This window comes from Myotis yumanensis, unplaced genomic scaffold, assembly GCF_028538775.1.
Source record: "Myotis yumanensis isolate MYYU_CA2020_CCGP unplaced genomic scaffold, mMyoYum1.0.hap1 SCAF_3, whole genome shotgun sequence".
Classification (NCBI taxonomy): Eukaryota; Metazoa; Chordata; class Mammalia; order Chiroptera; family Vespertilionidae; genus Myotis; species Myotis yumanensis.
Window position 1 is genome coordinate 17,724,164 of NW_027223754.1, and position 16,237 is coordinate 17,740,400.

General features: G+C 37.2%; 1 protein-coding gene across 3 annotated transcripts in view; it reads left to right on the plus strand.

Moving 5' to 3' along the window:
* The window catches only part of WRN (WRN RecQ like helicase), a 129,669-nt gene that overhangs the window by 6,450 nt on the left and 106,982 nt on the right, over nt 1-16,237 (plus strand). The gene's annotated exons all lie outside the window — the stretch shown is intronic.

Sequence of the window (16,237 nt, forward strand, 5' to 3'; positions counted from 1 at the left end):
ATTGTCTTTCTTTTTTTGATAAAATGCTTAATATAGAGGAGGATTAAGAAAAAGATGGTTTTTGAATAATTTCTTCGTAAGAAATAAGAAATTGGAATAATTTCACATTTTTCCCCAAATAAGTGAAACCAGTGACCTTCCATCCTGTGCCTACTTCAAGCCTATGTTTCTTTCTGACTCCTGTGTTTTTGTCACTGCATTTTTCTGATCTCTTCCACCATTAGTCTGATAGGCTAGCTCTTCAGAGGAGGGCAGGGATTCACCCTCTCTTTAGGTCTTTCTGAGGCTAAGAAGATAGAAATATGGGAACTTCTTGGTCTATGGTAGGAGAATTAGAAGCCATTGGAAAAAATATCAAAGCTTTGTTGTTTCTCCTGGAAATTGGGATGTTACAAGCATGAGACATCATCCATTAATTGGCACCTGATGTGCTTTTGCTGTTCATTCATAAACTGAAGGCCCTGAAGTATAGCAGAAAGATAATTGGACTAGTACAGTGGTCGGCAAACCGCGGCTCGCGAGCCACATCCGGCTCTTTGGCCCTTTGAGTGTGGCTCTTCCACAAAATACCACGTGCGGGCGCGCATGTACAGTGCGAAGTTGACTTAAAACTTTAAAGTTTATTAAGTTAATTTTAGGGAACGTTGTGGAGTGAAAGAAGATGTAGTGTCGAGGATTGAGAAAGGTATGTTGAGATGGTTTGGACATATAGAGAGGATGAACGAAAGGAGATAGACGAAACAAGTATACAAGACGAGTGTGGATGGGAGAGTTTGAAGGGGTCGACCTCAGCGAACGTACCTCAATCAGATTGAGGACGTTTTTAGCAAAGACCAGCTTAGGAGTACCCTAATTAAATTAATAACAATGTACCTACGTATATAGTTTAAGTTTAAAAAATTTGGCTCTCAAAAGAAATTTCAATCGTTGTACTGTTGATATTTGGCTCTGTTGACTAATGAGTTTGCTGACCACTGGACTAGAAGATAACTTTTGCCTTCTTGGAGGTGTCATAAAATTGCTGTTCTTTTTCTTTTATTAATTTTACATATACTTGGCCTGTCTGAAGAGATTGTATTAGAAGTTCTTATGGAAGAAATATATTGGCTAAATTTATGGTTACTTTTAGAATTGTGTATTAATTTTCCAACTTCTTTTTCACCCAATCTCCATTTTTATCTTTCACTTGTCCTCCCACACTTCACTTGGTTTTACTGTGAAATTTATACATTTTTCCTTCTACCTGGCAATGCTGAATTTCAACCCAATGAAGAGCTTTGCATCTGAAAGTTAAATATCACTCACTCCCCTTTAGTTATAATTTTCTGTTTAATTGTTATTTAATGTTATTTTGATTTTTATTCTTATTTAAAAAGGTTTTTAAACTATGAGATTATGAGAATTTTATAATTATAAGTTTATGTGGCTGTTTTGTTTATCATTATAATTTATTTAAAACTAGAGGCCCGGTGCATGATATTTGTGCAGGGGAGGGGAGGAGTCTCCTCGGTCTGGCCTCCTGCCACTGCTACTGCACTCACCAGCCATCAGCCTAACTTGTGGTTGAGCAGCACTCCCCCTGGGGGAGCTCACTGACCACCAGGGAGCAGCTTCTGCATTGAGCGTCTGCCCCCTGTTGCTCAGTGTGTGTCATAGCAACCGGTCGTTCTGCCATTTGGCCGATTTGCACATTACCCTTTTATTATATAGGATAAGGGATTAAAGGAAGAAAAGGATTGACCACATAATTTTATTTTCATTTATGTTTGTGTATTAGTTACAATTCAAGCACAGAACTTGATTCAAACAGGCTTAAAAGATAAGGAAATTTGTTATTAAAATGTAACTTAAAGGCTGAGGTAGAACTGACTTGAAGACTGGTTTAGTCCATTGACTAAGATTCATTTCTCATCTTTGCCTTCTGTGTGCTGGCTTTGTCCTCAGGCTAACTTTCATCACAGTGGCTTCCCCTCTTAAATAGAGGGCATCTCTTTTGGTAGCTTTCTTACAAGAGCAAGACAGTGCCATTCTCAGACACTCTCCCTTCCCCAAACACCCCCTGTTGGGTCATTGGCTTGAATTAAATCATATATTTTTTTCTCAAACCAAATCCAAGGGAATGCCAGTTTAGGCCTGAGTTTCTGAGTCACCATTGTGGCAAAGGGAATGGGGTTACCAGGGGAGCTTGGAGTGGGGACAGTTTTTCTTACCCACATTGGCTTTGTGGGTAACTGGTCATTATCTGAGTTAAATTTATGGTACTGTAAAAAAGGGTGTAGGATAGAATGGATGTTGTGTAGGCAACCATCAATTCCACTTGATAATGAGTCCTATAAAATTTCATCTCAAGCCATAGGAACTAACAGTAATAAATATAAAAGGGAAAATAGGCAGACTAAGCAGGTTTTAAATGGACTTACTTGAAAACTTTCTTTGCAGTTTCCCAGTTTATAATGGTTGATTTTGCTGACTGGCTATAGCTACTTACAGAACAGAGGAAATTCATTAAAAATAATGAATTATTCAGTTGGACAGTGAAATTCAGTTATAAAGCACTTCACTGTGCCATGGATTCAGTTCAGGTCAAGTCCCGTTCTGGTTTATGGGCAGTGCGGCTTTTCACAATGACACAGCATAGAGAGAGGTTTTCTTTTTTTCCCTTGTTGCTAGCATTTTAATGGCATTTCATTGTATTTATTTGGTTGGTTCCATTTACAACACTTTATTTCAGTTGACTTCATTAACACAAATTTTTATTTATACTTATTAATAATACAAATTATATATTATGTAATATTTGACAGTAATGAGAATTTGGTGGGTACTTATAAAGAGCTAGGTCTCAAAAAAAATCATCCTGTTAAATTTTTAAAATTGCAGTGACTTACTGTAGCCAAACCAAATGCTAATAGGTAGTTTAATTTAGCTTTTTTAAGTTTGCTTGCTTAGGTTATTTGGATGGAAATTAAGATTAGCAGAAATCTATCAATAGTTTAATGAAAGTCTTGAAGGCCTCTTTAGGGAATTTAATGAAGGCTTTGTCATGGATTCTTTGATTCCTCTTTGTTTTTCTCTTATACCTCCTATTCCTGTTAGTGCATTGAAAAGTAGAAAAGAATTGTCAAAAACAATACAGTTAATACCTTAAAAATTACTAGCCCTGGCCCGTTGGCTCTTTGGTTACAGCGGTTGGCCTGGGAACAAAGGATCACAGGCTCAATTCCCAGTCAAGGGCACATGCCTCGGTTGTGGGTTCGATCCCAAGCCCTGTTTGGGGAGCTTGTGGGAGGCAACCAGTTAATGTGTCTCTCTCTCATTGATGTTTCTCTCTCTCTCCCACTTCTCCCTCCACTCTCTCTTTAATGATCAATGGAAAAAATAACTTCCAGGAAGGATTAAAAAAAAATTACATCCTATCTAATAAAAGAGTAATATGCAAATTGACCATCACTCCAACACACAAGATGGACGCCCCATGTGGTCAAAGATGGCTGCCACAAGATGGCCTGCAGGGGAGGGAAGTTGTGGGCAATCAGGCCTACAGGGGAGGACAGTTAGGGGTGACTGGGCCGGCAGAGCAGGGCAGTTGGGGGGGGCCCAGGCCTGTAGGGGAGGACAGTTAGGGGTGACTGGGCCGGCAGAGCAGGGCAGTTGGGGGCAATCGGGCCAGCAGGGGAGGGCAGTTAGGCACCGATCAGGCTGGCAGGGGAGTGGTTAGGGGTGATCAGGCTGGCAGGCAGAAGCGGTTAGGGGCAATCAGGCAGGCAGGCAGGCAGGCGAGCGGTTGGGAGCCAGCAGTCCTGGATTGTGAGAGGGATGTCCGACTGCCTGTTTAGGCCTGATCCCAGTGGGGTAGTCGGACATCCCCTGAGGTGTCCCAGATTGGAGAGGGTGTAGGCTGGGCTGAGGGACACACCCCTCCCCCCCACCCCTCGTGCACGAATTTCGTGCACCGGGCCTCTAGTCTTCTATAATAAAGTATAGGTTATGTGTATGCATATGTTACAGGAGAGGAGAGGCCTTGTCTCCCCCGATTGCTCCTGGACGGTTTTTGGAATATCCCTGAATAAGCATTTCCAGAGGCCCCCATGGGAGGGTGAGATATAGTAGAAAGTTTTACACTGCTGAGTTTCCAAAGTCCCATTTTCCTTAGTCCAGTCATAGAAGAAGTGTAGCTAGGGCTTCAGTGGAGCTAAAATTAGAGCCAGCGTCCAGTTTCCTTTCCATGGAGCCGGGTCCAGTTCACATCAGGCTAGCCTAGCTTGTGTTTTCCTGCTGCAGTCCATTAGTCCACTGTGTGTGGGGCCTGAATGGCCGTGGGCTATAGGGGCCAATACAAAAGAACCAAGAGTGCGGGCCCAGAGGAACAAGAGTCCCAAGAGAGTAAACTCCTTTGCTTAGGGGATTATATATTCCCAAACGTTCTCCTGTTCTCCTGCTTGGGGCCACACCCATTCTGGCAAAACCATCTCTGTCACCAGGTATGATTGACAGGGAAGTACATTCCCTATGTCACCCCAACTTCTCTGGGCATGTGTCTGTCTTCCCTTAGTTGAATCCCTGGGGAGTATAAAATTGTGGCATTGAACTACTTACTGATAATTTTGTCCTGGACTTGAAATCGTTATTTGTATGTGCCATTGAATTTACCAGTGTGATTTTCTTTTTTGGGATGCGTTTCAAAAAGGTTGGGATACTTTATTCAGTTTAGCCCTCAAGAAATTAGGCAAGTCAGTTACTGTGTAACAATAGGTATTAATTTCCTTACCTTCGAGGTTTTAGGAAAAATGACATCTCTGGTCTAATCCACTGCAACCCAATTTTCTCTTGAGACTGGTGTTAAGTCTGCCCACTCTTTAGAAGATAACACCATTCTAAGTGGAAAACTGTTGTGCTCTTGAGATGAATTTCTAGTCTTCTAGAGTGAAGTCTAGAGCAGCGGTTCTCAACCTGTGGGTCGTGACCCCTTTGGGGGTCGAACAACTCTTTCATAGGGGTCGCCTAAGACCATCGGAAAACACATATATAATTACATATTGTTTTTGTGATTAATCAGTATGCTTTAATTATGTTCAATTTGTAACAATGAAATTGGGGGTCACCACAACATGAGGAACTGTATTAAAGGGTCACGGCATTAGGAAGGTTGAGAACCACTGGTCTAAAGTATGTTTTAAAAGCTAGATTATTAGAAAGCTACCGCTTCTTAGTTAATTAGGAATGTTATAGGTCTTAATTTTCCTAATATTGTTCTAACTTAAATTTTACTGTTGTGATTTCTATTGACATGAACTAGAAGTGCCTTCAGTAGAAAGCTTGTTTTACTATTTAATTGCTGTCAAATAAAATCACTTAAGATCAATTTCTTTCAAAATATGCTATAATTTTGGCAGATAAACTCTTAATATTTAATTGACTAATATTACTAAGCCTATAACAAGCCCACTAATTTAGCTATCATAGGTCCATTTTGCAACTATTCTTTAAAACGGCTTTATTAAGAAGTTGTATCTTTATTAGATATCTTATGAATGTATTATGGTTATTAAAAACTAGCTATAGTGGGTTGTTAATAGAGCAGCATTGGACATTTTCTAGTCTTAGAGCATTTTGTCTTGTTCTTTAGCAGCAGTTGGCAAACTGGCCAGTGGGCCACATTTGACTGGACGCTTGATTTTGTACTGATTATGAGCTAAATGGTTTTTATATTTTTAAGTGGCTGAAAAAAAATTGAAAGAATTTATATAAATCCATGTTTCACTATCTATAAATAAAGTTTTATTGGAACATAGCTGTGCATATTCAGGTGCCATTCATGGCTTTTGTGCTACAATGACAGAGTTGAATAGTAGTGACAGAGACAATTTGTCTATGAAGCTTAGAATGTTTACTGTTTGGCCCTTTAGAGGAAAAGTTGCTGACTCTTATTCTATAGTATAAAAAAAAGTAGCCTTGATTGTTCATTGAAGAAAAATCTTTCCCTCTTTTACTGGCATACCCCACCCCCACTACTAAGTAACACATTTTCTTATAGAAAATTTGGAGTATGTAGAAAAGTATAAAGAAGAAAATTAAAAACCATCTGTAGTTGTTGGATAACCATTAATATTTTGGTGTATATTTCTCCAGACCTTTACAAATATATGATATATTTTTTAATATAATTATACATTATGCAATATGTGTACATATACAAATACATTTATTTTTTTAAATTAGTCTAACTTGCTTTTTTTCACTTGATAAATTATAAGAACATGTTTTTAATAACTGCATAGCATTCTATTTTACGGGATAACTTATTTAATCATATTCCTTTGTTGTCAACCTTTTATTATAAATATATATTACATTTTAAATACATATTTTATATATTTAATGTATACTTTATATTTAAATATTATATGATGTATATTTTAAATATTATATATTACATGGATGACTATCCTTGTTAGAAATCTTTCTGGGAAATGCTGGTTATTTTTGTAAGATTCTTAAAAATGAAACTATGGGTAAAATGGTATAAAAACTAGAGAAGTATTTTGAGAGAAATCTTTGTATTACATGAAAATACTTCCTTGGCCTGCCTTTTGTAGGAAGATGGTTTAGCTTGCATTTAGCCTAGGTTCTGGTTAGATAAACTAATTTTTGTACTAGACCATCAAACCAGTCATTAAAAGATTTTGACTGTTAAATAATGCTTATGGTGATACTGATAGTAGAGGGACTGGAAGAACTGGGCCAGTGCCCTACTCTGGGTTCATGGTTTTTAGTCACGATTCCGCAGCTTGGGAAATAAATACTTTGCTGGGTGGGTACTCCTAGCATGATTCTCAGAGCCATAGAGTGCAGTAATGCTCCAGGCCAGTATGAGATGACACAGTAGGCTCAGAAGTGGATGGGGGTGGAGTTGAAGGAGCTATGGTCCATTCTGAAGATCCACTCATTCTGTAGTGTACCCACAAAACTGTACCCAAAGAATGATTTGTGAAGGGTATTGACTTAAAATATTTTTAGGGCTACCCACACCAGCTGTTAGGATTGATCTGTTCACAGCAGAGGTTATTAATTGAGAGGTGGGGTCTCTGAAATTGATATCAAATGGAAGACAGCATAGTAACATCTAGTTCAGTGATGGCGAACCTTTTGAGCTCGGCGTGTCAGCATTTTGGAAAACCCTAACTTAACTCTGGTGCCGTGTCACATATAGAAATTTTTTGATATTTGCAACCATAGTAAAACAAAGATGTATATTTTGATATTTATTTTATATATTTAAATGCCATTTAACAAAGAAATATCAACCAAAAAAATGAGTTCGCGTGTCATACGTTCGCCATCACTGATCTAGTTCTTTGTCTTCTGTTGAAAAATTGGAAGGTCTAGCAACACTGGGCTCATTCTGACTTTTGCAAGAGATAGCTGGAGCAAAGTTAGTGGCTTCCAATTTGTGCTGTATATAGTGATATAGGTTATAAGTAATTTAGCAAGATTTTGATGGTTGTACATATTTTTATAGCTCTCAAACATATAAAAGCATCTTATAAAACAAACATTTAAAGATTTATAATAGGCAAAATTATATTTTAATATTCTTTATGTAGATCCTTTCTAAACTACTTGAATTCAGAAACATGTATGGCTGTGCATACTAAACATGGCCAAAAAGAGTTGTGTTGTGGCTATAACATGTAGTAATTCTCCTGAATTTTCTGTTAAATAATTTCCTCTCTAATTATTACTTTAATTGTGTATGTATATGTTATTTAATCATCAGGAAATATATATGTGTTTGTGTACATAAAGTTATCTTAATTTTCAGAATTATACTGTTAAGATAGAAAAGAGCATGAGTGTTAGCTGATTATTACTTTATGGTATTTAGTGTTCTCTAATGGAAAACAATTTTGTTAGTTTTTTTGCTTGTTATTTAATTTTTAATTATTATGGGCTTTTGATGTGACAATTTGTCAAGCCTGAGTTTGATAGGATTCATTATATGTTTGACTTTAGAATTTAAAGAACTAGTGCTTATATCTAAAAATAATTAATGGTTTGACATATATAATTCAGTAGATTCAATAAAGAAAATATAGGTGTTGGCTTGGCTGGTGTGGCTCAGTGGTTGAATGTCAACCTAGGAACCAGGCAGTCACTGTTCAACTCCTGGTCAGGATTTCTGGCTCAATCCCCAGTAGGGAGTGTGCAGGAGGCAGCTAATCAGTGATTCTCTCTCATTATTGATGTTTCTATCTCTCTCCCCCTCTCTGAAATCAATAAAAATATATATTTTTTAAAAAGAAACTAGTTACAGGATTGCAAAATTAGTAAAGCCCAGATACCTCACTGTTCTTTGTTCCTGCCTGTATGGAACACTGTTTGGGAGCAGTGAGGAAAAGGAAATGGAAAAATTGCCATTTCAGTTGTTCTTTTAGATACGTTGAAGATTAGTCAAAGACAAATCTGGCCCTTTGGGGGTCTGCCTAGGACCAGTCGGTAAGGTGTGTGTTCTTGACTTCATGGAGGAAAAATTTCACAACACGAGTCCAGTGATTATGAGGGAACATTTATTAAGGCTGGGGATGTAAAACAAGAAAGGGCTTAGATCAGTGGTTCTCAACCTTCCTAATGCCATGACCCTTTAATACAGTTCCTCATGTTGTGGTGACCCCCAATTTCATTGTTACAAATTGAACATAACTAAAGCATAGTGATTAATCACAAAAACAGTATGTAATTATATACGTGTTTTCCGATGGTCTTAGGCGACCCCTGTGAAAGAGTTGTTCGACCCCCAAAGGGGTCACGACCCACAGGTTGAGAACCGCTGGCTTAGATGGACACAGACACCAGGAAGGTGCGGGCATGTGCTAGGTGGTGGGAGTGGCCGGGGAGAGGTCAATGGGGGAAAAAGGAGACATATGTAATACTATATGTAATACTTTTTAAACAATAAAGAATTGAAAAAAAGGGCGGGGGGAGCTTAGCATAGAAGAAGCAACAGGAGAACCGAGGCTGTGCTGCCCTACCTCTCTGGGAAGTCAGAGAAAAGGGGGCCTTAGAAACAGGTTCAACGGACTAGCCTGCAAGGAGTTGCCTCTGCCCATTGCTCCCCAGGTTGCAAATCTCATAGGGTCCCTTAGGGTTTAGGAGATGCAAGCCTATGGGGGAAAAAGTGAGGGAAGAGAGGGGAAAGGGAATGGTGAGATTGGGGTGCTCCCCTGAGGGTGAGCACGAGCTGGGCCTGGGTCCTTTGTCTTGAGGTTTTATCTCTTTCTCTCAGGTGGAAATCTCAGGGGAGGGTATTAGCTGAATATTAAACAGTTCTCTAGGTGTGGTTCCCCAGGGCCCTGATTTCCACTGATCGGTCAGTGTCAGGGCAGGGGGTCTGAGTAATTGCAGCTGGTTCTCGTCGCCCCCACCCCATTTTGCTGCTTTTCTGGGTCTGGGGCTGAAATACAACTGAGGCCTAGATATTATTGCAGGGAGATGACCTTCTGTATCTGCTGTAAATTGCTCTGCTAGTTTGTTCAGCTGTCTGCCTCAGTTTCCGTGTTCCACTTGTCCAGGCTTACTGGCCTTTCTCATAAAGACGATACTAATCCAGAACATTATTTAATTCAAAAGGTGTTCGTCGCAGATGTGAATCCATAAATATTGGCAGTGCCCCTTAATTAGAAGGCTGTATAGAATTCTTGAAGAAAAACACCTGGAACAACATTATTTACTTGGTAGAGAAGTTCCAAAATCAACTGAGGATGAAATATTCGAAGTGAAAACAATGAGTATTTTGAAACATACAAGATATAATGGAATGGTGGAAGTTGGGAATTGGTAGTAACAGAAAGTTATAAAGCCTTTACATTAAGTTCAATCGAAAAAACACACACCTGATATCTTATTCACAGAGAAGCTCTTGTAATATTAAAATTTCCTGTAATTCTGAATTCCACATTCAGTGATGTCATAAAATTGATGAGCCTAATGAAATCCAAGCTGCTACAGTGCCTTCTTTCAGCATTAGGTGAATAAATGTGATTAGTTATTTCATTGCTAAAAAGTCTCGACAGTCCAAAGGAAGATTTATAAACTAAAAAGAAAAATTTAAATTACTCTCTGTGAATGATTCTTACTTTGCAGATTGTTGGAGTATAGTTATTGGCTTCAAAAAATGATATCCTTAACTGACATTTTGAGCACTTGAATTAATTTAAAAGTGCAATGATCATGTGGATATAAATTAACGTGTACTGACAAAGTTTATGGGCTCAGAGTAATATTTCAGCTTTGAGAGAGCAAAGTTAAAATAGTTTTAGAAGTGATGTTTAATGGGTGTTATTTGAATCCTAAAGAAGAATTAATGAAAGTGAAGTCAGTGTGTGCCTGAGACAGAGCTTTAGCAGTGTATTGAAATACTTGATATAAAAAAAATTCATTTGTATTCAAAACCTACTTACATCATCAGAAGGAATTAACATACTTCTCAGAAGAAAGGGAGAAGCTATTAAATTGAAGGATTTTAGCACTCTTGAAGTACAATTTAAAGAGACTGAGTTGTTGGAAGTCTGGTTAATCATGAAAAAGGAGTTTCCAGCGTATTAAAGCTAAGCTACTTCCTCTTTTTCCTTTTGCTACTGCTTGTGCTAATAAAGCTTCTTTGCAATGCTTGCTAGATAGAATATTAAAATAATGTTAAAAAGTCTTAATCAGGAGTTATGTGTAGCCTTTATAAGCATAAAATCTAATATACAAAAGTTGTGTTTAATCTCAAGTTTTTTATTTAAAGAGTTTGAAAATTTTAATTTTATTACGAAGATATAATAGAAGTTTTACAAAATTTTATATCACATTCCTAGTTGCCCTTCCCAGTGTGCCATAAAAATATGTTCATTTTCTGGATGTGCCCTGAACTTGAAAATGTTGTCAATTCCTGGTGTAGGCCTTCATTTATAAATTAAGTAGGCAATCGAGAGTCATGTATTTGAAGAAAATCAACAGATATCAAGCTCACTAAGGTGAATAATTGACCCTTGATAAAAAATAATTTATAAACAAAATAAGAATTTAATGAAGTCCCTATAAGTTTTATCAATGGATTCAATAGAACTTATGTTTATACAAGAACTGAAAATGGTGGGAAAAGAAAATTGGAGAATAGGAAAGGAATTAAAACAATTCCTAAATGAAATACTCAGTAGAATAAATGTTGTAGAACAGATATGGCCAAAAACTACAGATAAAAACTATAAATAGACGTTTGTTGAGTGAACTGAGCAACTGATGGTTCCTAGGAAGCTTACTTGATCGTTCCTGTCAGAGGACTTCTAGAGGAGTTGTATTGAGGGGCTCAATGTGCTGGCGGGCTAGCCCTCGAGATTGCAACTTTGGAGACCTGTGAATAGAGAAATAGCCTCCTGATGGTTCAGTAGAAAACTTAACAGTCTCTTGGTCCCTTGTTTGCAGCTTCCTGAGGGATGCTATGGGCTGATGACCGCTGATGGTAAATAGAGTTATACAGGCCCAGTAAAATAATAGTTCACCTAAGGAATCCAGTATCAGTGGAAACAACAATACAACACACAGAATAGGAAACTCCTATTCAAACAGTTCTTTGAACTATTTAGATTATAGTTTTTGCAAAAGAAATAAATAATAAGCACATTTAGGGAGGCTCAACTAGGGGACAAAGAAACTTTCTAGAACAGTCAAGATCTTAACATTATAAAAATTCTGTTGCCATACTGAAAGGGGAGTGTCACTGTTGAGAGTGAAATTAACATCTTGCAAATTAAGTGCAAGAAGTATCTTAAAATACAGAACAAAATTAAAGAGGTGGTAGTCAGGAAGGAAAAAATAGGGACTAGGAGAAGAAATTTATGCAGGGAAAAATTCACTAGCATGTGAGTAAAAGCTGTAGAAGGAAATCAAAGAATAGATATGGCAGTTGATTAACTTAGTAATAAGGGTAGTTTACTACAGCTTCCATGATTACCACAAACTGGGTGACTTAGAAATTGTCTCACAGTTTTGGAGTAGTTAGTAGAGTTGGTTCTTTCTGAGGACTGTGAGGGAAGGATCTGTTTCAGGCCTTCTTTCCATGACTTGTAGTTGACTGTCTCCTCCATGTATTTTTTCACATCATCTTTCCTCTATGCATGTCCGTCTCTGTGTCCAAATTTTCTCTTTTTATAAGGACACCACTCATTAGAAACCACTCTAATGACTTCATTTAAATTTGATTACCTCTATAAAGGCTCTATCTTCAGATTAAATCACATTCTGAGATACTGAGGTTTAGAACTCCAACATACCTTTTTTGGGGGGAGAGATACGGTTCAATCCATAGCAAGGGGAACTTTTCTGATCTTAAGAAAAGATTTGGCAAGGAGTTCTTCCCAAGGACTCACTGATCCCAAGGAGAACAGACTTAAGAACTTTAAAACATAGAAATCCTTGAGTCTTTCCAGCTCCCAGATGGAAAAAAGGGATTACTCACAACTGAAAAAAGCATCAGAAAAACAATGGACTTTTGTTTTAATCCTCACCTGAGGATATGTTTTTTCTTTTTCTTTTTAAATATATTTTATTGATTTTTTACAGAGAGGAAGGGAGAGGGATAGAGAGTCAGAAACATGGATGAGAGAGAAACATCGATTAGCTGCCTCCTGCACACCCCCTACTGGGGATGCGCCCGCAACCAAGGTACATGTCCTTGACCGGAATCGAACCTGGGACCCTTCAGTCCCCAGGCCCGACGCTCTATCCACTGAGCCAAACCGATCAGGGCGGATATGTTTTTTCTTGATTTTAGAGAGAGAGGAAGGGAGAGAGAGAGAGAGAGTGGGGGGAGGGGGGAGGGAGAAGCATTGATGCTAGAGAGAAACATTGATAGGCTGCCTCCCATATGTGCCCAGACTGGAGACTGAACCTGCAACCTAGGTATAGGGTGTCCCAAAATTCACGCAAGAAGTAATTTTGATAGAAAACACAGGTTTATAATTAAAAATTGTAAATTTTTTATTGATTCATAAAGTATACAGTATAGGGTTATGTATGGAATAGCACATCGGGTAAATGGCCTCCACAACTTTGCTGGCACATACGCAAAGCCGTGGTCTTCATTGATCTTCATTGTCCCTGCTCCTGGGCCATAATTGGTACTTGATAATGCTTATCAAATTGAAGGGATTGAAATCAAAGGGTAACAGATATTAGCATATGATTCAATAAACCAAGTAAAATTAGGCTTTTATTTTTTTGATGTTGTTGTTAATGCTCATGCAAAATTCAAATCTTGTGTGAATTTTGGGACACCCTATATATGCCCTAATCAGGAATTGAACCTGCAACTTTTTTGGTGTTTGGGACGTTGCTCCAACCAATAAAACCACCTGGCCAGGGTAACAATGGACTTCTTACTTCATCATTAAAAGGTAGAAGACGTTAAAAAAAATCCACAAACAACTGAAAGACTGCTGCATTGAGCTAATGCATCATTCTCCTATTTGATCAGAGTTTATTTACATATTTCACCTGAAGAAAATAATTGAAAAAAGTCTGCTAACCAAACAATTGAGTCAGAAGAGATATTCAAGAAAGGGCAAGATAAAGGGAAGAGGAAACTGGTATATATAGGAGTAAGCAATATATACTAGTACATTGTGGTATATATTTAAATTTACACATACATTTATACTTAAATGGATGGTGAGATAACATAAGTGCTTAGAAAATAGTAAGGATTCTTGAATTATATGAACAATATTAAGAAAACTAACCACAAAACAGCAAAAAACAGTTAATAGGGTGAGGAAGTGAAAACATTTTAGGAGTTTTGCCTTGCTGGGTAGAGAGAGACGGTGTAAATGTAGGGTCTCGGTGGGGAAGGAATTTAGTTTTATTGTTTTGTTCAGATAGTACAGTGATAGTAGGATGGAAAAAGTGAAATTTTAACACTGACAATGGGAAAAAAAGTATGAATGATAATTTCATCCAGTCAGAAAAAAATAGAAAAACAATAAGAGGAAACTAAAGAAAGTAAGGTGAATACTAATCAAAGTAAGATGGAAGGGAAAACTCAAGTTCTTACACTAACTGTGAATGAGGTGAATTTCCCCATTGAAAGACAGACATGTTCAAATTGGGCTATTCAGAAAAACACAGAAAAAAATAAACAAAAGTTCTAGGTGTATGTTGTTTAAAGACAGTCTTTAAAAAAGTGATAAAGGTTGACAAGTGGCAGATTGTGTTAGATGGATAGGTAAGATGATTCCAGGAAAGTCCAAAGCAAATAAAAACACTTCAAAACACTTTATTTACTTAAAAGAGAAATTTAAGATCCTTTAATTACAACGTGAATTATTACGAAATGATAAGAATTGATTTTAGAAAAAGATGTGTCAAAGATCATACTCAACAATGTAACATCTCAGTATATAAATAAAAATTCTATTATTCAGTGACTTAGCCCTTCCAAGAAAAATCTTTCTGATCAATGATTAAAACCCTCATGTATGTTGAAGAATTTCCTTACTGCAAATTATTCTACAGCTTTAATTTTATGCCTTTTATCTGTCCCAAGATCTAAGTAAACTTGACAAAGATGTTAGATTTGTACAGAAGTTTACTTTCAATTTTTTGCCTGGAAGCATCTAGACAGAATTTTATGTGCAAAAGAGAGTATTTACATCTGAAAATTAGGCATTTAAAATTAAAATGATTTTAGCATTGTAGGTGGCTACAGGGAAGAGTTATTGAAGTTTATTTTTGTTTTGGCAGTGTGAATTAATTAATTCAGAATTCCAAGATTTTATAGTTTGTTTTTATAGTGTGTATTATTTACAGAAATCTCAATTTTCTGGCAGTTTTGCAAATGATCTACTCTGTGTAGCAAAAATTTGTTTTCCAGCTTTATAAAATATATTTTAAGATTAAGAACAGACCACATATGCACACACACAAAACACACACTTGAAGACCAACTTTTGGCTCTCCTGTCAAGGGTTTTCATTTGTGGCAAATATAAACTTAAGAATAACCACTAACATTTGTATAATGTTTTGCAGTGAATAAAGCATATACATTTTTACATATTTTATCTTATTACATATAATTCATATGGTAACACTCAAGACTTGAGTTGTCAATTCTGATTCAGTGAATCATAGATTTTACCCAACACCAAACTTTGCTAATGATTCAAAGAATACAGGCAAGCACCAAGTACAGATGTAATATTCCTTTTTTCTGGAGGAACCCCAGCGGTTAGACACAGATTCCAGAAATGTTCTTTTCTTCTGCATTAGGATATGTTATGATTTTGTAATAGTTTTGAGCAATGTGTGCAAAAAATTGCACAAAGGAAGTTATTTAGGTTTTGGGATCTCCTGTGTTGTTGTTGTTGTTGTTAATCCAAACCCAAGGATATTTTTTCTGTTGATTTTTAGAGTAGGAATGAGGGAGGGAGTGAGTGAGGGATGGAGGGATGGGGGAGGGAAGGAGGGAGAGAGGAGGAGAGGGAGAGAGAGAGAAGAGAGACACAGGGATTGGTTGCTTCCCTGACCTACTGTGGTGAGGATTAAACCTGCAACCCAGGTATGTGCCCTTGATTGGGAGTGGAACTTGTGACCCTCCACTGCTCGGCCAACATTCTAACTAATGAACACACTGGCCAGGGCTCTTTTTTATTTTCTTAATTACACAGCTTACTTGACTGTCTAGGTAGTTACTCTTTGTTTATTAGGATCCTGGTTGAAATCCCTTATTTTTTAAATATATTGAGAGAGAGAGAGAGAGAGAGAGAGAGAGAGAGAGAGAGAGATTGAGATTGATTGATTTGTTATTTCACTTATTTATGCATTCACTGGTTGATTTTTATATATCTCCTGACCTAAAATCTAACTGCAACCTTGGCTTATCAGGATCATATTCTAACAGGCCTGGGGTGGTTGTGGTCTTTTATTCCTTCTTTGCCTTGTAGGGAGTGTGAGTTACTAGGCTGCTATTAACCCTTTCCCTCCCAATGCATGAGAGTGGTGGAGTTTGTTCTATATGGAAAATTTTGCTAAAGTAATCTTTAAAATTTTCCTTCCATAAATTTTTAATATTTTCAGTTTTGGGGTTTATGCTTGGGAAAATGAGCAATTAAAATGGATACTTGTTAGATTGTTTAATTTCTTCAGAGTTTATATTGCTAAATATCAATAAGGATGACAGGCTATTCCTAAATAATACATAG